The sequence below is a fragment of the Erpetoichthys calabaricus genome, chromosome 16 (genome assembly GCF_900747795.2).
Source record: "Erpetoichthys calabaricus chromosome 16, fErpCal1.3, whole genome shotgun sequence".
In the NCBI taxonomy this organism is placed as follows: domain Eukaryota; kingdom Metazoa; phylum Chordata; class Cladistia; order Polypteriformes; family Polypteridae; genus Erpetoichthys; species Erpetoichthys calabaricus.
Genome location: NC_041409.2, coordinates 1,071,923 through 1,096,581, shown reverse-complemented (window position 1 = coordinate 1,096,581; position 24,659 = coordinate 1,071,923). Strand labels below are relative to the sequence as shown.

General features: G+C 42.2%; 2 protein-coding genes across 12 annotated transcripts in view; both read left to right on the top strand.

The window, feature by feature from the left end:
* The window catches only part of LOC114666444 (gephyrin), a 415,661-nt gene that overhangs the window by 193,108 nt on the left and 197,894 nt on the right, over positions 1–24,659 (top strand). The gene's annotated exons all lie outside the window — the stretch shown is intronic.
* si:ch211-10a23.2 (Galectin-related protein A-like) overlaps positions 13,548–24,659 on the top strand; it is a 493,745-nt gene continuing 482,633 nt past the window's right edge. Inside the window, exon 1 of the mRNA XM_028821934.2 lies at positions 13,548–13,557. The gene's annotated coding sequence lies outside the window, so the exon portion shown is untranslated. The remainder of the gene's footprint in view (positions 13,558–24,659) is intronic.

Sequence of the window (24,659 nt, the reverse complement as noted above, 5' to 3'; positions counted from 1 at the left end):
TTGTTGGGGTTTCCAGAATTACTCCAAGCACATCCACTTAAAAGGTTCAATCACTAGTATGACACATATCTAAAAACACGGTCCAAGTGTCTTCATTTTAGAAGTTGTAGTGAAATTAATAAAAATAATAATAATTCATTACATTTATATAGCGCTTTTCGCAGTACTCAAAGCGCTATCCACACAGGGAGGAACCGGGAAGCGAACCCACAATCTTCCACAGTCTCCTTACTGCAAAGCAGCAGCACTACCACTGCGCCACCTGTGAGGATTCAAAGTCAACAGTTCACACCAAAAATAAAGGAAAAAACTGATAATGCAGAAAAAAAGAAAATCACTTCCTGTCTGTGATGTTTCTGTTTAAGGCCTTAAGTATCTTCGTCACATTTCTTGAAGTTTCCGTATGTTACCACATACACTGTGGTGTACGGTCAGTAAGCTATAGCCTCTTTAACTTTTCAGTCTACACTGTCTAGCGGTTTATGTTTATTATATTCTATATAAATTTGTTTACAGGGGATAAACCAGAATCTTCCATTATCTATCGTATGTAGCTTTTTACTTCCATTGTATTCTAATTAGGCAAACGCTTATGTGAACTTAACCTTAAAATTAACTTTTCAAGATTAGCTCTTACAACAAATATTCAGACCCTCTGCTATGACCCTTGAAATTTGGCTGATGTGCATCCCATTCCATTGATCATTGTGCTGCTACAGCAGCCCGTGTTAATATTGTTATTAAACTGTTTGGTACATTCCTACCTCCACCCCCATTTAATTAATACATTTGGTATGTCCCTAGCTCCCTTTTGCTATTGGCGCTGCTTTTGTTTTTACTTTAATTCCCACCATATTGTATTTAGGTTAAGGAAATTATCGTCCTTTTACCTTCAAGTTATCAATAGTTTTACGTCCTAATACTTGTATTACTTCTGGCATTAAAGTATACGAATTCTCAGCCTTGACTTCTTGGTGAGTAAACTAATCTGTCCACGTTCACTACAACCAGTGGGGCGACGCACACTCCGTACAGACTGGGTCTTGGGAGAGAAGCCTCGCTAATACGGCATTCGGGGACAGAATAATCATTGTTGAGATGTTCCTAGACCTTGTTTGGAGTTCACATGTGGTTAATTCAATTGATTAGACTGATTAGGAAAGGAATACTCCTGCTTACAGAAGGTCCCACAATTGAGCCAAAACCAAGCCATGAGGTCGAAAGAATTGCCTGCAGAGTTTAGAGACAGGAATGTGTTAGCACAGATCTATAATTCTTAAATGGAAGAAGTTTGGAACAACCACAATTCTTCCTAGAGCTGGCAATCTGGCCACACTGATCAATCAGGGGAGAAGGGCTTTAGTAAGGAAGGTGACCAAGATCCCAATGATAACTCTGGCTGAGCACTAGAGAAACCTTTGTGGAAATGGAAGAAACTTCCAGAGGGACAACCACCACTGCAAGACTTCACTAATCTGGACTTTATGATAGAGTGGCCAGACAGAAGCCACTTCTCGTTAAAAGGGCCATGGATTGGCTGAGGTCAACCTTTCAACGGGACAATGCCCTTAATCACAAAACAAAGACAATACATAAGTGACTTTGGGACAACTCTGGAAATGTCCTTGAGTGGCCCAGCCAGAGTTCAGACTTGAACCCAGCTAAACATCTCTGGAGAGACCTGAAAACAGCTGTCCACTGATGGTCTCCAATGGAACTGCAGAGAAGAATGGCAGAAAATCACCAAGTGTGCTAAGCTTGTCATGCCAGACCCAAGAAGACTGCAGGCTGGAATGACGTACTGAATAAAGGGTCTGTAATTTTTTTAGTTTTAATAATTTTTCAAAAACCTGTAAAATCCTGTTTTACTTTGCCATTCTGGGGTACTGAGTGTTCTCTGATGAAGGAAAAAAATGAAATGATTTTAGCACATGGTGACATCATAAAATGTGAAGGGTTGGAAGACCACCTGAATCCACTACATCATGATGAAGCATGGTCAGGGTGCACTAATGGAAAAGCAGATAACCAAATGGGTAGGAGAGGAAATGCAGGATCAGGAGGTGAAGCTGGAGGCATGCTGCATGTGGCCAAAGGCTTTGCATTGCTCATCAGTGATGATGAATTCTTGGGCTGATTGTTGTCTCAACTCGGGCTTTCCTTTTTAGAAATCAAATTCTCATCAAACACCAAATCATCCGTCCCATCATACATCACCATTCTACCTTTAAATGAACCAATGGTCTGTTCTGTTATTATTAGTAGTATTTAATTATCAGACACCTTGATACAAGGTGACTTACAAAGAAAGTTATAAAATATATATTGTAACGTATAACATAAATATATATCGGCTTTATCACTGATCAAGAGCAGGAGTGCTTCATTCATCATAGCTCCTCTTTTGTGGTTTCCCCACTATCACCTGATATAAAGATCATACAACTTATTTGTAATGTACTAAACCTAATTATAATCCTGCCGATTAGACTTCCTTACCAAGGAGACCAAGATCACACACAGCGAGACCCTGAAGTCTCCTTCCCACACTGCTATTTGATAACATCAATGAATCAGGGTTTGAGGCAGTTCACTCTGCAACAACATTCATGAGACACATTTGAGTAGTTATATATTAATTGAGTGACAGTGCTGTGATGGTGCCTTAATCACAACATGTGTGCAGTCAATTGCACCGATTACATTAGGAAAATCAGCAGTCCCTCCAAGTTGCCTATTGATCTGGATATGCACACTCTGGTGGTAAGGATATTGCATGTATCTTATGGGTAGCATCTTAATTATACCACCCCATACAGATGGCGTGACACGGCTCAGAGATTACTATGAGATTCCAGACTGGTCAGGCAATTCATGATGAATAGCACCTGTCGCCAAATACCCTACGGTTATTAAATCCTGCAACGAAGCAGGAATTGCATGATTTTTGCGTGATGGTCTCTGTAATGCAGGCTCTAATTCAACACATAACTCCATTTAAATCAGCTTATAAATCGGTAAGCATCATAAGCCAAAAAATAATTTTAATCCCTGATAGCCTATTGTTGGTGATATCCTCCAAAAGAGCTAACGCTGCCACTACCAGTCCTGCAACACACAGCACACCCTTGTGATAGACAAAATAGATAAGCTACACACTCAAGCAATTTACATTAAGTGTATGAACAAGGCCCTTAACCTGCAATTGCTCCGTCCTGGGTATGACGTTAATCTGCATCCAGCCCTGCAAGCAGGCCCTCCAACTTACAGGGAGGACTTAGGGGTTGGTGGCAGGATTGGCACTCCAGCCACCGTGAAAAAAACCTCACCCTGTTCAGTGTGGTGCTGAGGTGTCAGCTGCTGCACTTGGATCTCAATCTGGGTGGTTTGCCGTGTGGTGGATGTGGCAACGTGCTGTAATCAACCTCCTCCTCGGCCGCCTATGTGTTAGGTGGTATTACTTGCATTGAAGACAGCAGTATTGAGAGAACATGTCAGTATACTATGATATAATTAGTTTAAGTGACGCATCATTGAAATACGCAGTGAGAAAAGAATATCTTTTCACTTCATTATCCTGACACTTGGACTCACTAAAATGGCAACACCAAAAAAATCTGTGCAGGACTTAAGGATGGTTGAAACTTGCCATAATAATAAGCCAATTTCCACACCAATTTTTTGTTTTATAAATCCCAACTTTTGCTTATGAAATGGCTTACGCACATTTTCCAAGCTTAAAAAAGTTTTATACATGCGATCCCAGGAGATGATAAAGAAAATAGGATGTGGTTGGAGATGTAACCATAAAATCAAAATAAATAAACCAAGCAAATATTACCAAGGGCAAGGAGAAAATCAAATGTCGTAGATGTTAGCAAGAGTCAGGGAAACCAAAAATCAGCCTAACACAGGACCTACTTGAGTTATAAGCTGACTACACTAAGTGAGAACAGCCATTGTTTAACCCAGAATGTATTGAAAGCTATCATATATTTATAGCGCCATCTCCACAACATTACAAGTGCAATGAATGAAGTTGTCCGATGCTTCCATATATTGTTACAAAAGTAATAAAACTAGAAGTGATTAAAACTCAATCCTTGTAGAACTGAAAACAAAATAAAAAAAAAATGGCAACATGTTCTACATGTCCAAAACCAACAATACATATCAACTTAATAGAAGCCAAGCCGAAATGGTCAGAGTTTTGAGCGAAGCAGGCAGATCAGAGCTCATGACCGTAATGAATATGTGCTGATTAATGACCATGCCACCTTTTCTAGTTTCACTTCCTTCTGCCATTTAAACAGTCTGCCAGTCTCACCTGATTCCACATCAACTAAGCCATTGGCCATAAGGTTGTTTTAAAACCCCTTCTGCTAAAGCACTTGAGTCTGTTCTTGTCCAGGTGACCCTCTGTTTCTGCTTCTCCCCCTAGTCGCTCCGGATAGCACTGCACCCCAGAACCTTTAGTTACTCCATGCTCTCCTCTCTGACAAGGCACTCATGGCCTCGTTCCTTCTGCTGCCACCAAGTAGGCTGGAGGGATATACCCATGCCCTTGGATCACATGCTTCTATACTGTGTATGCTCCATCTTTAGAGGAGAAGTTACTGAATTGCTAGTTCAATAGCATTCTTAGGAATTATTCCCCAACTTTTCTCTAGTCACATTTGTATCACTCGTTCTCAGAGCGTTGCAGAAGGCTTACTTTGCCCTGTGTCACCCTTTTCTCCCTGGCAAGCCCTCGTCTGCTGAGCAAGCCATCGTTCATAATTTATGTAGATCGCTTTGAGAGTAAGCTCCAAGCACACATTTTTATGGCTGCTCAAACTCGCTTATAGTTGCATTAAGGCGTTTCGAAACTGCAGCCAGCTGGACAGGCTCATCGCAGTTTTACTACAGAGACAGAAGAAGAAGTCCTTTAAAGCTCCGGTAGCTCAACTGTGGGAGGTATTTTCTGCAAAACAGGAAATGAAAATAAACTTCTAAAATGAAAATGCAAACTTGCTTTTGCAATTTCATTTTCAAAATCTGCACGCGAGAATGCTGCAAATGTTGCAATCACGTGAATTAAACACAATTGAAATGAGAGGTATTCGGTTGCTCGAAATGGCTACAGCTACAAAGGACAAGGAATTGTGGGAAATCAAGGTGCAAAGCCCTGCCCATTGACCCACTCTGTTTACATATTGAGAACATGAAAATGAAAATTCAATGGGCAGCAGGTGGCGCCGGTGCTTATTTGTATTTTACTTTTCATTTTTGCAGCTTAATTGCTGTTCAGGCTAAAATTACCTCCCACAGCTCAACAGATCCTCCCATCCACTGGCCCTGTCTCTTAAGGACTAGTGTCAGCTTCTCCACTTGATTAACATCAAAGGCTAAGTCAGTAGGATCGAGACCCTCGGGTTGTACCCCTGTGGATATCTCAATGGACTTTGGAGTCAGAGGTCATCCATATGGCCATGCTGCTCCTTTCCTGGTTGCAGTAAGGCTGGTGTCTACTTGGTTTGCCAGTCACTCCAAGTTTGATCTTACTACTGTAGACTAATCTGTCCATCTATGTAAACATTTTCTAAACCCATTTTAGGTTCTCCTTTGTATATTCAGGCACTTCTCACAGCCCCACATACCCTCATACCCTTCATCCAGCAATCCATTTACTTTCCCAATTCATCACATCCTAGGTTGTCAGTCATTCAGACACAAGGCAAGAGCCAAGCTTTGCTGGGTGCCCGTGCATTGCAGTGTATACTCATTTCCAACCTGTTTAGATCCATCAGGTAATTAAATAGTAATAATAGTCATAATAATTCATTTTATTTATGGAACACTTTACCATAAACTCAAGGTAACTTCATAAGATTAATTAATACTAGGTGTACTACCCATCCAAGACAGTCTGAAATTGAAGTAATCAATGTACAGGTGCTGGTTATAAAATTAGAATATCATGACAAAGTTGATTTATTTCAGTAATTCCATTCCAAAAGTGAAACTTGTATATTAGATTCATTCATTACACACAGACTGATGTATTTCAAATGTTTATTTCTTTTAATGTTGAGGATTATAACTGACAACTAATGAAAGTCCCAAATTCAGTATCTCAGAAAATTAGAATATCAATTAAGACCAATGCAAAAAAAAGGATTTTTAGAAATGTTGGCCAACTGAAAGGTATGAACATGAAAAGTATGAGCATGTACAGCACTCAATATTTAGCTGGGGCTCCTTTGGCCTGGATTACTGCAGCAATGCGGCGTGGCATGGAGTCGATCAGTCTGTGGCACTGCTCAGGTGTTAGGAGAGCCCATGTTGCTCTGATAGTGGCCTTCAGCTCTTCTGAATTGTTGGGTCTGGCGTATTGCATCTTCCTCTTCACAATACCCCATAGATTTTCTATGGGGTTAAGGTCAGGCGAGTTTGCTGGCCAATCAAGAACAGGGATACCATGGTCCTTAAACCAGGTACTGGTAGCTTTGGCACTTTGTGCAGGTGCCAGGTCCTGTTGGAAAATGAAATCTGCATCTCCATAAAGTTCGTCAGCAGCAGGAAGCATGAAGTGCTCTAAAACTTCCTGGTAGACGCTGCGTTGACCTTGGACCTCAGAAAACACAATGGACCAACACCAGCAGATGACATGGCACCCCAAACCATCACTGACTGTGGAAACTTTACATTGGACCTCAAGCAACGTGGATTCTGTGCCTCTCCTCTCTTCCTCCAGACTCTGGGACCTTGATTTCCAAAGGAAATGCAAAATTTCCTTTCATCAGAGAACATAACTTTGGACCACTCAGCAGCAGTCCAAAGGCGAGACGCTTCTGACGCTGTCTCTTGTTCAAGAGTGGCTTGACACAAGGAATGCGACAGCTGAAACCCATGTCTTGCATACGTCTGTGTGTGGTGGTTCTTGAAGCACTGACTCCAGCTGCAGTCCACTCTTTGTGAATCTCCCCCACATTTTTGTTTCCCAATCCTCTCCAGGGTGCGGTTGTCCCTATTGCTTGTACACTTTTTTCTACCACATCTTGTCCTTCCCTTCGCCTCTCTATTAATGTGCTTGGACACAGAGCTCTGTGAACAGCCAGCCTCTTTAGCAATGACCTTTTGTGTCTTGCCCTCCTTGTACAAGGTGTCAGTGGTCGTCTTTTGGACAACTGTCAAGTCAGCCGTCTTCCCCATGATTGTGTAGCCTACAGAACTCGACGGAGAGACCATTTAAAGGCTTTTGAGTTAATTAGCTGATTAGAGTGTGGCACCAGGTGTCTTCAATATTGAACCTTTTCACAATATTCTAATTTTCCGAGATGCTGAATTTGGGACTTTCATTAGTTGTCAGTTATAATCATCAACATTAAAAGAAATAAACATTTGAAATACATCAGTCTGTGTGTAATGAATGAATCTAATATACAAGTTTCACTTCTTGAATCGAATTATTGAAATAAATCAACTTTGTCATGATATTCTAATTTTATGACCTGCACCTGTAAACCTCAGTATTAGCGTTTGCAGTGCACCGTCTATTAGAATGTATTTTTTAATGCACGTAGTTGCATGTGTCATTCCAACAGAGGATGCATCACAAATATTTGTAGTAACAAAGTGCATTGCTACCAGCCAGTGAAAGGCTGCCGCATCGTCATTGCATATGTATAAGGTGCATTAGCATAGTCCATATATGGTTGTTTCAGGGTGGCAACCAGGCAATGTATGCACTTTTACAAAATGATTGTAATTTAGAATGGGCAGATTGTTTAGAAATATGTGCATGACAAGTTTTATAAATCTGATTTTTTTTTTTTTGGATACGCATTTTCCTGTTTTTGGCATAAGCATATTTTTCATGCTTGAGTGCACACACAAGTTTTCTTGCGAACTGAGATTAAAGATTATTGTTACAGAGAGGCCAGTTCCATGGCTGAACTGATCGCCCTCTTTGCTGGTGTCATAGACGGCAGTAGCAGCTGCCATTTGTCTTTGCTAAATGACCTTAATTAGCATGTAAACTGCCACGTGCTGAAGGCACAATGGCCATCAGGTTTAATTAGGGTCTCGGCTGTCTAGGGTCGCTGAATTGCCATTTTAAAAAGAAAGACTATGAAAGAATAGTCAGATCTGAGCTGTCTGGGTGCCCTTTCAGCTAGCTGCTTAGCCGGTTAGAATGCCCTCAAATTTTTTGATTTGGTGTAAGGCGGAAGGTAATTATATCAGCAAAACATTTGACCCTGAAAAAACTCATCCTACGTGTTCATTTGTTAGCCTTAAAAATATGCAGTGAACTGGTGTTGCTTGTCAAGGTTTATAACGTTAGGCTATGTTGTACTCTGATTGAACTGAAGTGCAGAGAACACGATATTAAGGGGAAGGATCTTATGTTGCTAAGCTTTATTTGAATCTGTCACACGTCTTGTACAGCACAGCCCATGTTTTAATTACATAGATCTTTAAAAGAAATTGCTAATATACAATGCATCCGGAAAGTATTCACAGCACATCACTTTTTCCACCTTTTGTTATGTTACAGCCTTATTCCAAAATTGATTAAATTCATTTTTTTCCTCAGAATTCTACACACAACACCCCATAATGACAACATGAAAAAAGTTTACTTGAGGTTTTTGCAAATTTATTAAAAATAAAAAAACTGAGAAATCCCATGTCCATAAGTATTCACAGCCTTTGCTCAATACTTTGTCGATGCACCTTTGGCAGCAATTCCAGCCTCAAGTCTTGTTGAATATGATGCCACAAGCTTGGCACACCTATCCTTGGCCAGTTTCGCCCATTCCTCTTTGCAGCACCTCTCAAGCTCCATCAGGTTGGATGGGAAGCGTCGGTGCACAGCCATTTTAAGATCTCTCCAGAGATGTTCAATCGGATTGAAGTCTGGGCTCTGGCTGGGCCACTCAAGGACATTCACAGAGTTGTCCTGAAGCCACTCCTTTGATATCTTGGCTGTGTGCTTAGGGTCGTTGTCCTGCTGACAGATGAACCGTCGCCCCAGTCTGAGGTCAAGAGCGCTCTGGAGCAGGTTTTCATCCAGGATGTCTCTGTACATTGCTGCAGTCATCTTTCCCTTTATCCTGACTAGTCTCCCAGTCCCTGCCGCTGAAAAACATCCCCACAGCATGATGCTGCCACCACCATGCTTCACTGTAGGGATGGTATTGGCCTGGTGGTGAGCGGTGCCTGGTTTTCTCCAAACGTGACGCCTGGCATTCACACCAAAGAGTTCAATCTTTGTCTCATCAGACCAGAGAATTTTCTTTCTCGTGGTCTGAGAGTCCTTCAGGTGCCTTTTGGCAAACTCCAGGCGGGCTGTCATGAGCCTTTTACTAAGGAGTGGCTTCCGTCTGGCCACTCTACCATACAGGCCTGATTGGTGGATTGCTGCAGAGAGGGTTGTCCTTCTGGAAGGTTCTCCTCTCTCCACAGAGGACCTCTGGAGCTCTGACAGAGTGACCATCGGGTTCTTGGTCACCTCCCTGACTAAGGCCCTTCTCCCCCGATCGCTCAGTTTAGATGGCCGGCCAGCTCTAGGAAGAGTCCTGGTGGTTTTGAACTTCTTCCACTTACGGATGATGGAGGCCACTGTGCTCATTGGGACCTTCAAAGCAGCAGAAATTTTTCTGTAACCTTCCCCAGATTTGTGCCTTGAGACAGTCCTGTCTCGGAGGTCTACAGACAATTCCTTTGACTTCATGCTTGGTTTGTGCTCTGACGTGAACTGTCAACTGTGGGACCTTATATAGACAGGTGTGTGCCTTTCCAAATCATGTCCAATCAACTGAATTTACCACAGGTGGACTGGATTCAGGGCGCGGCACAGCTGTGAAACTGCTCTGCTACGGGTAACCAATGATTTGCTTATGGCAGCAGACTCTGGACAAACCAGCATATTAATTCTGTTAGACCTCAGTGCAGCATTTGACACAGTCAGACATGACATCCTACTGTCCAGAATGGAGAACATGCTAGGTATCTCTGGCACTGCCCTCCAGTGGTTCAAGTCCTATCTGAGTGATAGGCAAGAGTTTGTTAGTCTTGGCAACAGCAGATCCAACTCCGTGCCTGTCACACAAGGAATCCCTCAGGGCTCTATCCTTGGTCCTCTGCTTTTCTGTATTTATATGCTTCCCCTTGGCCATATTATCCGTAGTTATGGATTGGGTTATCATTTTTATGCAGATGATACTCAGCTCTACTTCAATGTTAAAAGTGGAACTTCATCAGAGCTTTCTCAGCTCACAACCTGCCTCAGTGAAATTAAAACCTGGATGGAGCAGAACTCTTTAAAATTAAATTGCAATAAAACTGAACTCCTGCAAATTGGGACTAAAATGCAACTTAATAAAATGAGCTCCTTCCCAGTCCATCTTGGCAGTGATCTCATCAGACCTGCCTCTACTGTAAAAAATCTTGGTGTCATTTTTGATTCCTCCCTCACTTATTCCACCCACATAAATCACATTAAGAAACTTTCTTACTTTCACCTCCGTAACATATCCCGTGTTCGCTCTTTCCTCTCCTTCTCTAATGCTGAGAAACTTGTCCATGCTTTTATCACATCCCGCATCGATTATTGTAATTCCCTACTGGCAGGTGCCCCTTCTAATCTTATATCACAGCTCCAGCTTATTCAAAACTCAGCTGCAAGAGTCCTTACTCGAACCAGCAGCAGCGAGCACATCACACCCATCCTGCTCCGTCTTCACTGGCTCCCTGTGTCCTACAGAATCGAATATAAAATCCTACTAATAACCTACAAAGCTTTAAATAACCTCACACCAAACTACATCAGTGACCTCCTCCATCACTATGTGCCTGCCCGCCCACTAAGGTCCTCTGATTCTGGTAATCTTGTTGTGCCCCTCACTAATCTACACTCCATGGGTGACAGGGCCTTCAGCTGTATAGCGCCCAGACTCTGGAATGACCTACCAAAATTAATCAGGTCAGCTGACTCCATGAATTCCTTTAAAAAACAACTCAAAACTCATCTGTTCAGGAAGGCTTTTAGCTCTACTTGACTTTATTACCTTTCTCTCAGTTTACATCTCTGTCAAGATGCCAATGTAACCTGTATGTGTGTGCGAGACCATCAATTATGGTGTCTGTTTTTATTCAGAATTTACTGTCTTAATCTTCTTTGTTTATTTATCTGGTTTGTACAATGCTATATACTGTATATTCTGCCGTTCTTTATTATATTCTGTAAGTGCCTTGAGCATGGGAAAGGCGCTATATAAATAAAATGTATTATTATTATTATTATTAATTAAGCTGCAGAAACATCTCAAGGATGATCAGGGGAAACAGGAGGCACCTGAGCTCAATTTTGAGCTTCATAGCAAAGGCTGTGAATACTTATGTACATGTGCTTTCTCAGTTTTTGTATTTTTAATAAATTTGCAAAAACCTCGAGTAAACTTTTTTCATGTTGTCTTTATGGGGTGTTGTGTGTAGAATTCTGAGGAAAAAAATTAATTTAATCCATTTTGGAATAAGGCTGTAACATAACAAAATGTGGAAAAAGTGATGCGCTGTGAATACTTTCCGGATGCACTGTATTTGAATTTGAAGACCTGACTGTTTGTAGCATCATTTGACTAAATTGTCACAAGCATCTGTTCAACTCATTGATGAAAAACTATGGATATTTGTTTGATCCATGACCAGAAGCTTGGGAGAAGCTACTCGTATCTTTCTCATTTTTCCTAACTTTTGATTTTCCCTGTTTAATACGATTAGCACAGGTGACCATGCAGATTGAACATTAGGGGTATTCTAGCAGCACACCCAGGGGCCTGTGACATCAAGGGACTTTATCACTAATATATCCCCTGCTCGCTAAATTGATGGAGTACATATGCACTGAAATGACTTAAGGGGGTGATGAACGATCTGAAATCAAAAGTTAGAAATACTGTGCTCCGTTAAACCCATGTTGCCTGCGTGCTGGATTGTTAACACTAAGATCAACTCTCCGTTAAGGATCTCATTACCCCAAGGGGCTTGAGGGGGTCTTAATCGGCATCTGGCAGGTGAGCATCGCCTCAGTGCCCATACCTAAATGCACATCTCTGACTGAGCATGATTGGCTTGAGTACTTCATGATTGCATTTGAATAAATAGGGCCACTTGTTCTAAAGTAAGCTGTCAAGCTATCAATGTTTTGTATAACAAAGGACTCTACTGATGCCCATTTCTGTTTTGTTGCCATGCTGTTCTATGCAGATTTGGGTTTCTGGCTTATTCCTTAATTTCTTTATTTGTCTTGTCAGTTGCTTCTCATACTGTCATTATTCTTCCATTGCTACCAGGAGCTAATTTTTGTAGGTAGACATCTCTTTTCAGATACCTTATGACTTGTTGGTTAGGTGAGGCAAGGACTTGCAAGCAGTACTACTGAGTACAGAGTAGAGTCCCGTGTGTTGCTAGAAATTAATCAGGATTTGCTAAGGTGCAGCACAACTGCTTTCCCTCCGTTCCTAGTGTTAATGGATTTCCTTGCTCACCTCATAATAATTTAGCCAACCCTTGTTATGGCGTGATCTTTGTGAGGCATCAGAGCATGACAATAGTGATGTATTAGGGGAGGACAGTGAGCAGGGTGCGTTCTAAGATGCAATGTTTTGAGTAATTTTGTAGCCAGGTATCCTATCGTTGTTGTCAGATTTTATTAGATTAGTAATAAAAGTCATTTCTCAGAGTGGAGGGTTGCAGACATTTTTTTTGCTGGCAGGAAGCCAGTTTGTCTAAGAAAAGCTCTGAACAGCTCATACGGTAAATGGCTGTCCTGTAAGCTTACTTTGCTGTTCTTGTTGCTAATGGTGGTGTTGGCCTGGGGTGTGACTGTCATGTTTGTGGACTGCATTTTTCATACAAATCTGTCATTTTCCTAGTCAGACAGGTGTCAATTCATTACATCGTTCATTCTGTAATAGACAGATTGAAGGTAATTTTTCATTTACTCTTATATCAAGTTAAATAAAAAAAACTATTGACAATAATATTTTATAAACACATCTAATTGAATAACACTATTTGGCAGCATTTACGCTTCATTGAGTTGATTTGAACTTATATCCATTATTAACTTGAATACCTAACCATGTTATTAGATGCAATAGTTTTTTTCCAGTTTGCTGACCATTGTGGCAAAAATGTTACAGTTCCAGCTTTTATCCCGTTGTCGCAAATTGCGGCCCTTGCCGTCCTCTTGAACCCTCTGACTCAACTCCAGACACCAGGTAAAAATCCAAATATTACTTTTATTGGAACAATAATGTGCACAAAGCACCCTCCACTCCACAATACTCATAAATCAATAACAACAATACTCTAATCAATCCTCCACACTCCCAGACACTTTGCCACCCTTCCTTCCAGCTCAGCTCAGTGTCTGGGCTTTCCCATGAGTCCTTTATACACCCTGACCCGGAAGTGTTTCTCCCTTCTGTCCATGTGATCATGAACACTTCCGGGTCGGATAAAAAGCTCCTTTCTTCAACCCGGAAGCACGTCGTTTCCTCTTGTCACGTGATCATGACGCACCTCCGGGTTATAGGGCAAGTAAGAGTCTGGCAGTCTCCCCACAGCGACTCCTGGTGGTCCCCAAGGTATCCAGCAGGGCTGTGCATATAAACTACAAAGTCCATGAGGCCCTGCTGGAATTCGGGGAACGTCCACGCTGTTGGGAGAGCTCCATCTGGCGGCCTGGGGGTGAGGGCTGGAATATTTAGCCGGCCACACACCACACCGTGTAGCGCCACCTCTCAGTGACATGAGTGACATGCCTCACCTCTGTAGTACTTGTGGTGACGAACCTTTCTTATCTCATCCTGCTTTTCTTGCCCACTCCAAGATGTGTCTTACATTTCTTCTTCACCTCTGCCCTCTTGCCGTAATTGGAGACGGTGTCTTTGTTCAGAAAGCCTAACTAGCTTTCACCTTCCTGATGGTTTTATCTCCTGGCTGACAGCTGGCAATCCCCTGTAGTGTCCACATCAAGATGTCCAGCCCTGCACTTGGCCATTGTCACAATGTGGCCTCAGCTGGACCCAAAACATTTTCTGTTTATATGTTTTACAGTTAGAGCTCAGACAAGTAAAGTGAGCGACTCAAGGGCACACATTGAATCAGAGATGGGGAGTGCTTTGGCCACCATGTATCTTTTGGCTTTTTGAAAGGTCACCGTGTGATTGTGTGGGAAACTTAGTCAAGTTCATCCAAGTGTGAATTCATTGTTAAATGATATGTCTTCGCTATTTAGCATAGCATTTATTGGAGCCGCATGTGAAACAACACCATTGATGCATCACGGAATGCTTCTGCTTCTGTGAAACGAGAATCTAATAATCATTCTTCACCTCCCATCTCAGAACCTGTTAAGCAAACAATCTGAAAAGACTGATGGCTAAGACATGGTGTGACCAAGTGGACAGAACAGCATGAACTACTGTGAGTTGCAGGGGCACAAACTGGGTGTCCCCATTTAATTGGCACAGACATAAACAGAAAACAAGCTTGACGGCACCAACAACAGAAAATAACAGTGTATTAATCGGCTCAGAAGAAAAAGGTTCCAGTTTAGAGACTTGGAAATAGTGCAACAGCGGGCTCCAGCTCAGCTTTTGGCACCAAAAACAGACAATCTCTTCTGGGAACTGCTGGGTTTTATTGAACCCTAACTGGGGACTGCAGGTTGGTCAGTTGCCATCACTCAATAGCTTCTCGTAGCTGCTAATAGAAAGGGAGAAATAGTTAGCGTTACCACCCTCTCTCATCCCACTGCTTACCTCAACACAGCCAGGAAGGCGATGCTAGACACATATGCAGGACAACATATAAGAAAGAAGGAGAGAGGAGGGACTGACACAGACAAGCTTTTTAGGTGAAGAGACTGCTGCCGTACATTCAAATGTTAAAATAATAAAAATAAAAGGTGCAGAACAAAGGTGCAAAGATTTTCAGGGTCTTATGAAGGACAAGAGAATTGGGTGAGAATATTTATATCAGGGGTTGTTGCAAGTTCGCTGTTACATTAAATCTACAGTTAAGTCCATAAGTATTTGGACAGTGATACAATTTTTCATAATCTTACATCACCACAATGGATTTGAAATGAAGCAAACAAGATGTGATTGAAGTGTAGACTTGTAGTTTTCAGGTGTTGCTGAGCTCACCATTGTGTTCCTTCTTTTAATGAATGTACCAGATGGTTGATTTGACCACTCCTGGTTGTTCTGCTGTTTCTCTGATGGGGTTTGCTTTGTTTTCTGTGCCTAATGATGGCCTGTTTTTACTTGCATGGACAGCTCTTTTTTGCCCTCATATTGAGAGTTCACAGTGACAGCTTCCAAATGCAAATTCCACACTTGGAATTAATTTCAGACCTTCTACCTGCTTAATAGTTAATGAAATAATGAGGGACCTGCTCCCACCTAACAATGGAACAGCTTGACAGTCACATGTCCAAGTACTTTTGAGGGCGTGTAAATGGGGGGAACCATGTGTAAAAATGGACTTCATTCCTAAACGGCTCCTACGATATTTCTGTTAAACCCTTTGAATTAATGCTGAAAGCCTTCACTTCAATCGTCTAATTATTTTTTAGTTTCAAATCCATCGTGGTGGCATATAGTGCCAAAATTGTGAAAACTGTGTCATTTGTCCATATACTGTACTTGGGGACCTGACTGTAGATCTGTGGAGTTAAGCTGAACGTACCTTGGCGAGGAAGAATTCCTTCTCGTCACAGTATTTTAAAGTGACTCGATAAATGTCCATCAACTTGTCTTGTGAAGGATGTGTTTGTTAGACTGCTGAGAACTGTAAGAAAACCAGGAAAATAATGAAAGGTTCAGACAAGCACTAGACATGATATCAATCGTTAGAGTCGGACATCCATCCATCCATTTTCCAACCCGCTGAATCCGAACACAGGGTCACGGGGGTCTGCTGGAGCCAATCCCAGCCAACACAGGGCACAAGGCAGGGAACCAATCCCGGGCAGGGTGCCAACCCACCGCAGAGAGTCGGACATTTGAAACTGAAATTTGCCAAAATGTTCAGCAAGACTTATCCAGTCACTCATATGAAATATAAACAGTGCATGCCTTTTTTAGGAATAATTTAGCTTTTCTCTCATACTTTAACTTGGGTAATTGAATTGTTAAATGGAAACCATATGGAAGAATATTTTAAACTAAATTAAATACATAAATATGCAAATGTATAACAATACTATGAAATATGAAAATAAGTAAAGACAAAGGGAGTGAAATCTAAGCGTGAATAAATAAATATGTCATGTGTTGCTTAGTTATTTATTTAATTTTGGCCGTAACAATCGTCAAAACGCAACATGAACTACATCTCTGTCACTCGTCAAAGCTGATAAGGTGGGCTCTAGTGAGTTCTGTTTTTTGATTGGTGAATCACCCGCAGAGTGGTTGTCCATGTTTTTCCTGACTTGATGATCTTGTATCTAATACTCCTAACCCTAACGCACATGTTCAAAGTTGTGACATTGCATATCAACTACGAGTGCAAGAAAAAGCTGCCCAGAATTCCGGTGCAAAGTGACTACTTTAGTTCTACTGTATAAACTCCAAATTCAACATTAAGAGCCTGCATCTGAAGCGTCTGCTGTAAATGTGGCATTTGATGGACGAAGGTTTAAGTCCGGTGTACTAACATTTCACCAATTAAAACAAAGCACTTGCTAGAGCCTGGCCTCTCAGCTTTGACGAATGACTGAAATATATTTCTTGTTGCATTTGGTGGAATATTATGGCCAAAATTAAATAAACAAATAAGCAACAAAAAGCATTCTGTGACACATTTATTTATTTACACTCACATTTCCTGCTCTTTTACTTTATTTATTGTCACGTTTCACAGGGCTTTTATTTATTTGTTTATTTATCTATTTATTTATTTACTTTTATTTTGTCTGAAATATCTATATATATATAAAATCCCTGTGTGCGTCCAGGTGTCCGTGTGTGGGTGTCTTCTGATGAAGTGCGCATGCGCGGGGCACGGTGCGATGCGCGATATTACTGTCAGAGAAAGTTAGAGGCGTTTTACGGAAATACAAACCAGTATTACTGCGAGAGGAAATTAAAGGTACACAATACAGTGACGCATATTACAGCCACATACAAGCCAGTATTACTGTCAGAGGAGATTAAAGGCATATTACCGACGCGCACGCCTGTATTACCGCCAGAGAAAATTAAAGGTATATTACGGACGTACAAGACGGTATCCTTTGATAAGGGCGCGCACAAAAAGGCGAGCCTCAAAAGGGCGACCTCAATTGGGCGCAGCGAATAAAGGCGCGCGTAAATAAAGATCTGCACCTTTGTTGCTCTTCACATATTCCAGAGCCATTTGAACTAAATTATCTACGAACGCCTTTATTCACCGCGCTCAATTGAGGTCGCCACTTTTGAAGCTCGCCTTTTTGTGCGCGCCCTTATTGAATAGAGCCGTACAAGCCAGTATTACTGTCACAGAAAATTAAAGACACACAATACACGGTGGCAGCCCATGAAGAACGGTCAGCTCAGCAAGTAAACATCAACAAAAGAAAGGCTGAAAGAAAGAAAAATACGACCAACAAACAGAATGAGGTCAAAGTCCCTTGCCATTTAATATAGACTGTTCCTACTAATGTTTATACACTACTGTTCTAGCGCCCGTTATTGTAACGGGCTAAATGACTAGTTCCTCCATAAAACCAAAGTACGTTAAAGTATTTACGAACTCATTTTAAAGAAACACATTGGAGCTCATGTGAAAAACATTATAAAAAAATGATTTAAGACAAGGTAAATTGACTGTGTTGATTAATTAGTTTTTGAACAATAATTACATTTACATATCACTTTTCTCACTACACAAAGTGCTTTACGTAGTAAGAGGGGAGCCATTTCAACTACCACCAGCGTGCAGCATCCACACATATGATGCAATGGCAGCCATTGTGCACCAGTACACTCCCCACACAGTGGCTTTTAGGTGGTGAAGGGTGAGAGAGATACTTAGCCTGTAAGGTACATGGAATGGTTAGGGGTCTATGGTGGGCAATTTAGCCTAGACATTGGGGTGTACCTTACTTTTTTTGAATGCTTCTCAGCTTATGACCACAGAGAGTCAGGACCCCAAGTTTACGTGTCATCTGAAGGATGGCACCATTTTTGTAGCACTGAGTCCCCATCACTGCACACACAGACCACCAACATGTCTTCCAACAGAAATCCAAGCATTTCCTCACTGGTCTCCCATCTAAGTGCTGGCTAGGACCAAACATGCTTAGCTTCAGGTGAATGACCTGTTCTGAACTGCAGGAGGTATAGCAGTTGACTGCTTCATTCCTTAACGGGCGCCATGTTTGAGGTGATTAAGTTAAGTGACCTCTCATTCTATCCTTTCACCCTGCAAATGTCCTTCTCTCAGCTTTACTAAAGCTTACCCTAAGCATGTCCACTGGCTGTAATGGACCACAGGAAACTGTTTCTGTTTTGAATGATAAGAAGTGTTTTAGGTTCAAGCCTCAGGTGCTCCCTGTATAGAGTTTGCATGTTCTCCCCATCCCTCCATGGGTTTCCACAGCTCGCTAGTTGGATTGGCAGTGCTAAATTGGCCCCTGGTGTGTGTATGTTTGCCCTGTGACAGATTGGTGCCATGTTCCAGTTTTCGTGCCCGTATCTTGCTGGTAGAGGCTCCAGCTGCTCCACATCTCTGCTCTGGATAAGCAGTTTTGGAAAATGGGTAGTTGAAGTATTGACCTAACAATAAGTTTGTTTCTAAGTTTTTCTCTTTTGGTAATATTTCTGTGAAAAATACTCTGGAATTGAAGCAAAACATTTGCTTTTGTATTATATTTGTCTCTTTATGACTCTTCTTTGTTATGGTAATAATCCTCTTTTTGGGTCCCTGGACAGTATGGGTTTTCTTATTTAGGTCCTCAGACTAAAAAGATTTAAGAACCCCTGCCTGTGTTTATGTAGGATTCATCATGAAGTGGCAGAGGTAGCATTTTCTCCTTTGCCTCTTGTCCTTTCGTGTCTAGCAGAGTTTGTGCTTCCCTGCATTATGCGAGCTCAGTTGGCTTGTCTAAATAGGCTTGCATCGGGAAGCCCGATCTCATGTTCCTAGGATAGTTTGTAACTTCCTGCTGGTTCGATGAAGGAGTGGACGGATGACCGTGATCACCTAATGCACCTGCAGCTCAGCTCTGCTTGGAGCCCCCAAGGACTCACAACATGCAGCTCTGCAGTTTCAGCACATATTGCAGCTCACCAGCTGAATGGTGCACACTGGTGCTGAGCTGCCGGCTGACGACTTGCAGTGAACGTGCACACAGCTGCAGAATCCCGCATTTGAGGAGCGGTTACCTAGGAAACAGGATGAAAGCACGGAGTTTCTCTTGCTATTCTTAGTTCAGAGCAGCGTAATCGTCTGCGGAGCAGCAGCTCTGGAAAGGCGACTTTTAGTGCAATGTTGGAGGCCTGGCAAGTAAATCTCTGTCTGCTTCCCTTCTCCTTACTTCCTGCTTGTTTTCTGTAGAGCCATTGTGCGGTTTTGAAGGAGATCGTTCCAGATTAGCATTGAATGCAAGTGATGTTCACTGGCACGTGAAGATATTGCTGAAGTGCTCATCAGCTTTCCTGCTCTACTTATCTGCTGAATTTGCCAAAAGTGACGTGGAGGCTGGTCCTTGTGTCAAGGTAGAGGAGGGACCTGCGCAAAAGCGCAGCAGCTGGAGTTCCCCAGGGGGCTTGATGACGAGAGAGCTCTGTGAAGACCCTGGCTCGCAGGGCTTCAGCAGTTATCCTGATTCCTGCTTTTTCTCCAGCGCCCAGGACTCTCACATTTCCAAGCCAGTTAGTAGAACATTTTTCCAAGATTTACATATCTGGGGATTAAGTTCTATTGTACCATTTTTATAGCTTACTCGTGTTACATAAACTAGACAGGGATCATAAAAAGATGCCCAAATACAAACTTACTTCATAAGAAATGTGAATTTCCCCTTGGGATTAATAAAGTATCTATCTATCTATCTATCTATCTATCTATCTATCTATCTATCTATCTATCTATCTATCTATCTATCTATCTATCTATCTATCTATCTATCTATCTATCTATCTATCTATCTATCTATCTATCTATCTATCTATCTATCTGAAAAGCTGTAGACAACACCCTCACATCGGGGCTACCATTTCTTTACTTTACCTGGTCTTGGCCACTTTGGAGACTATGTACTGACTCCTAACGATGGGTTCCTATTGATCCACCTAAATATCATATCAATAGTCTCTCAGCAAGGCATCTTAGCTCATCCATTCCATGGACCCACTTAATGTAATTCAAGGCAATGGGAACCAAAGTTTATAATGGCAGCTTAATCCTTATCTGTTACTGAATGAGCCTCATTGTACCCCACTGTTTCTCTGTCAAAGTGCAACCATTTACTCCTGCGTGAATGACTAGCAAATGGTCTTGTGGCCACCGTTGGAGCCACCACAGCCTTTTCTTCCTTTTCTTCCATCCTCCTCCTTTCATGTAGCACCTTTCCTACTATAGCACATTTTCCATTTAAAGCTTAGAGAATTGTATACTGTGGACAAGGGAAGACACGGGACGAGTCCAAATAATTGTTGGTCCACCAGTCAGGTTGCCCCATTTAATCCTGTGCTGTTATTCACAAAGAAAAAAGGCGCACAGTGGTGCAAAAACAACACAAACAAACAGGATGTAGTTGCCTTAGGTTGTGTTGTCAGTACTCATTCAGGATTCCTCTACCAGCTGGGGTTCAAACTCTGTTTCGTGGCTCTTCTTGTTCCTTTTTGTGGCAATTAATTGTGTTAAGGTTGCTTTTGTGCATTGTCCTTTGATTTGAATTGTGTCTTTAAGCTGCCTTTGTTATGTTCCATGTGTTTTGTGGGTGATCCCTTCATTCACCACCAGGAACTGCCCCTTGCCCCAGTAAAGGGTCTCCCACGGTTGCTGGCAGTTTTATTATTTGTTTAGACAACAAATCGGATGCTGTGGCACGCATTATTTGATCTGTTTGCTCCTCTGCTCTCTTCTGGACTTTCGATTTTGATTTTTGATTCTTCATGTTAAGTGTGTCTCTTTCAGTTTTAGGACATTAGCTTTAAAGAATACAATTTTGTGTTTTGGCCTGCTCTTGATGGCCTTGAGGTTTACATTTTAGGCATAACTTCCTCTTCATTTTTTTCTTTCCTTTTGCTCAAGATATTTTTTTTCATCACCTTTTGTGATATATATACACTCACACACTAGGGGGCTGTGTCACCTACTTGCTTCGCTCGCCAACCCCACAACCCCCACCCCCGGGGGCGCGCTTCATGCTAGCCACTTCACGTCTCTGCCACTCCGGTTATGGGTTGGGGGGGGGGGGGCTGAACACACGGTAAAGATGGCTTGCTGCTAGCTGCTACCGAACTGCGTGATCTGCATGTCGCACTGCGCGTCGATCATTTAAAAGCCTCTACAGCAGTTGTCCTTTTGTCCCACTTCCTTGTCTCATGGGACGTTAAAGTGTCTCAGAGAAATTGTTTCTAAGTAGGGCGTGACCTGCAAGAAGTCTCGCGGGACTTAAAAGTGTCTCTCCGAGATGATCACGTCTCGATGCAAAATTTTTTTATATAATATATATATTGTGGCAAGCAGTTGGGGGGGGGCACCCAACTGGGATGCCCAGAAGGACCGGAGGAGGGATTTAGCCTCCTACAGACCACGAGGGTGCGACCGCCCTGGTGGCTTTGGGGACCATGTGAACAGAGGTTAGAAGCTCAACCCTATAGGGGCCCATGGTCACCGCCATGGGGCGGCCCAATGCCTGAGGAGCCGTGGCCCTCAGCACGTCCTCCACACCCGGAAGTGCTGGGGGGAAGAAGACCAGGGACACCCTGAGTGCTTCCAGGTGTGCAGCCTTTACTTCCACCACACTTGGGAGTGCCGGTGGAAGCTAATCGGGAGGCACCTGGAGCACATCCGGGTGTGTATAAAAGGGGCCGCCTCCCTCCATCCGATGGCTTGAGTCGGGAGGAAGAGAGACGGAGCTCGGGAGGAGAGGAGTGGAGGCGGCCTGAAGAGGCAAAGGCATTGTTGAGGCCTGGACTTTGGGGGAGTTTTGGGGTTGTGTGTGACACTTGTAACTATGGACTGTGTAAATAACCATGTGTTGGGTGAACCATCGGTGTCCGCCTGTCTGTGTTTCTGTGTCGGGCCACTTTCCACAATATATATATATATATGTATATATATATATATATATATATATATATATATATAGTGACAATAGAGGGTGCTGTTGGCCCTCTAACTCGACAGACAAACGTCCAGAACACCAGGTTAAAGCACAAAAAGTTTTTTTAATTCTTTCCTTTTCTGTAATAGTGCCTCTAAACACCCCAACCACCATACACAGGCAAGTAATACTAATAATTACAATAAATAGTTCAATAACCACACTGGTTTTGCCGTGTTCCCCCATGTTGCGACGCTGTCTTGTCGGGTTGTGTCCACAAAATAATGCAGGTTTCTGCTAAACAGACGGCCAGAAAAATCCTGCCAACTACGCCACTGTGACACTCAAAGGCACTGTCGCTCCTCTTACCCGGACACCAGGTAAAAGTAAAAAAGGGTGTTTTAATTCTTTTCCTTCTTGGAACCGTGCTGTCAAGCACCACAGCCACAGTAAGCAGGCAATTATAAACACACAATAAATATAATTACAATACCAAACACAATTCTCTCCTCCACACCTCCCAGTAAGCTCTGTCATCCATCTCCCAACTCCGGCTCACTTGCTGGGTTCCCAACAGTTCTTTATATAGTCCTTGACCCGGAAGTGCTTCCGTTCTTCCTCCCACATGACTTGCCAGCACTTCTGGGTCAGATGGAGGGCTTGAGTTTTCTTCAGCCCAGAAGTACTTCAGGGCTTCCATCCCCGTGACTTGGGAGTACTTCCAGGCTATACGGAAAGTAAAACACCCCCGGTCTCCCTGCAGCATCTCCTGGTGGTACCCAACATGGCTATGAAGCCGAACTCCAGATCCCATGGTGCCTTGTGGGTATCCGGGGCACTGCTAACCTGCAGGGAAACCCCCATCTAGAATCCTGTTATTGTGAATTTAAGGTAGCCTTCAGGTCCGCAGTGTTCACCCAATGACAACTCTCAAGTTCACAGCTCATCTGAGAGGCAGTTCAGAAAACCTGAAACTCAGGTCAGCGATGACAGCAGCATATGCTCAATTTAAAAATTCATTAAAAAAATATATCTACTCAATTCCCTTGCCTTTCATAAATTTGAATCTAGCACTGTCATTCCTTCACCTCACAAGCTCATCTATCATCCCCTGCTCTCTCCCCCTTTCTTACACATCTTTGCTGTTAGTCTTCTCAGTTTGATTCTTTAATAGGTTGTGTGATGCCACAGAATTGAAAGCTCTCCATGATACGTCAACGGCTTTATTTCACACACTGCTGAAATCAATAATATGTGGAATTGTGGGTAGCATATTGCTCAATGCAGAATACGTGCTTGAACAAACTCAGCTCATTTTACTGCACAACCACATGCTAACCCACCATAAATATGTCCACAATCTGAATTCTTTTAAGGCCCATAGTTTAAAAAAAAAACACTGCCATAGACACATGGAAATAATAAAGGATTATGCTACACAGCAAGACTTGAAGAACTTTCAAAACTCTGTGTACTTTTGGAGAATCCAGGAGAATAGGATTGGCAAGTTTGTTGGATAAGTGGCCTGTTTTTGTTAAAATTGTCCTAATATTCTAATGGTGTGGGTCCTCTGATAATTTATTTTCCATTATTTTCTGTCGTTGGGGTGTTTGTTTTACTTGGTGGTTTTGTTTACAGCAGAACCCAATTCTAAAGTTTAAAATGACTTGAAGAAATCATTTCACGTTTTATGATAATGCCCTTTTTGTTTCTCTTGGGTGCTGCCATTTTGCGGAGTTTTTCTTTGCAGCTGCTACACTTGGACAGGCGGAGGTGCACAGCACAGGACATCAATAACTCTGCGGGGTAGAAATAAGTGCTGTGCACATCCTGGTTACCCATAATTGTAATTCTCCTAAAAGAGTTTGCATGTGAGTTGTGTGTAAAGTAACTTTACATTAACGATCATTTGTCAACTTTAACTTTGCTCTTTTGCTGGCAGAACAGAAAGAAAGAATGCATGATCTTTACGGGCATACTGTATACAGTTCTTCAAGTAATAAATGTGGAAGTGCGCCGTATAAAATAAATGTACAAATACATAGCATTTTTCGATGTAGAGTTGAATATCAGTTGAAATGGGAGGGATTCGTGCAACACTATCCCCCATGTTAACTCAGTAGTAAACACAATTATCATGTTGGTATTTTCCTTGGTTGTGACTTTAGTCAGATGTTAAGTTTCAACTCACCCAGTTCCACTACAGCCTCATGTCTCCTAACCAGTAATGGAATAGGAGAGAAGACCATTTATCTGAAACAAAATTAACGATTTTGGTCTAAAAGACTGATTTAATCTTTATGATATAAATTAGTTTTAGTTTACTATAATAATTGAGATA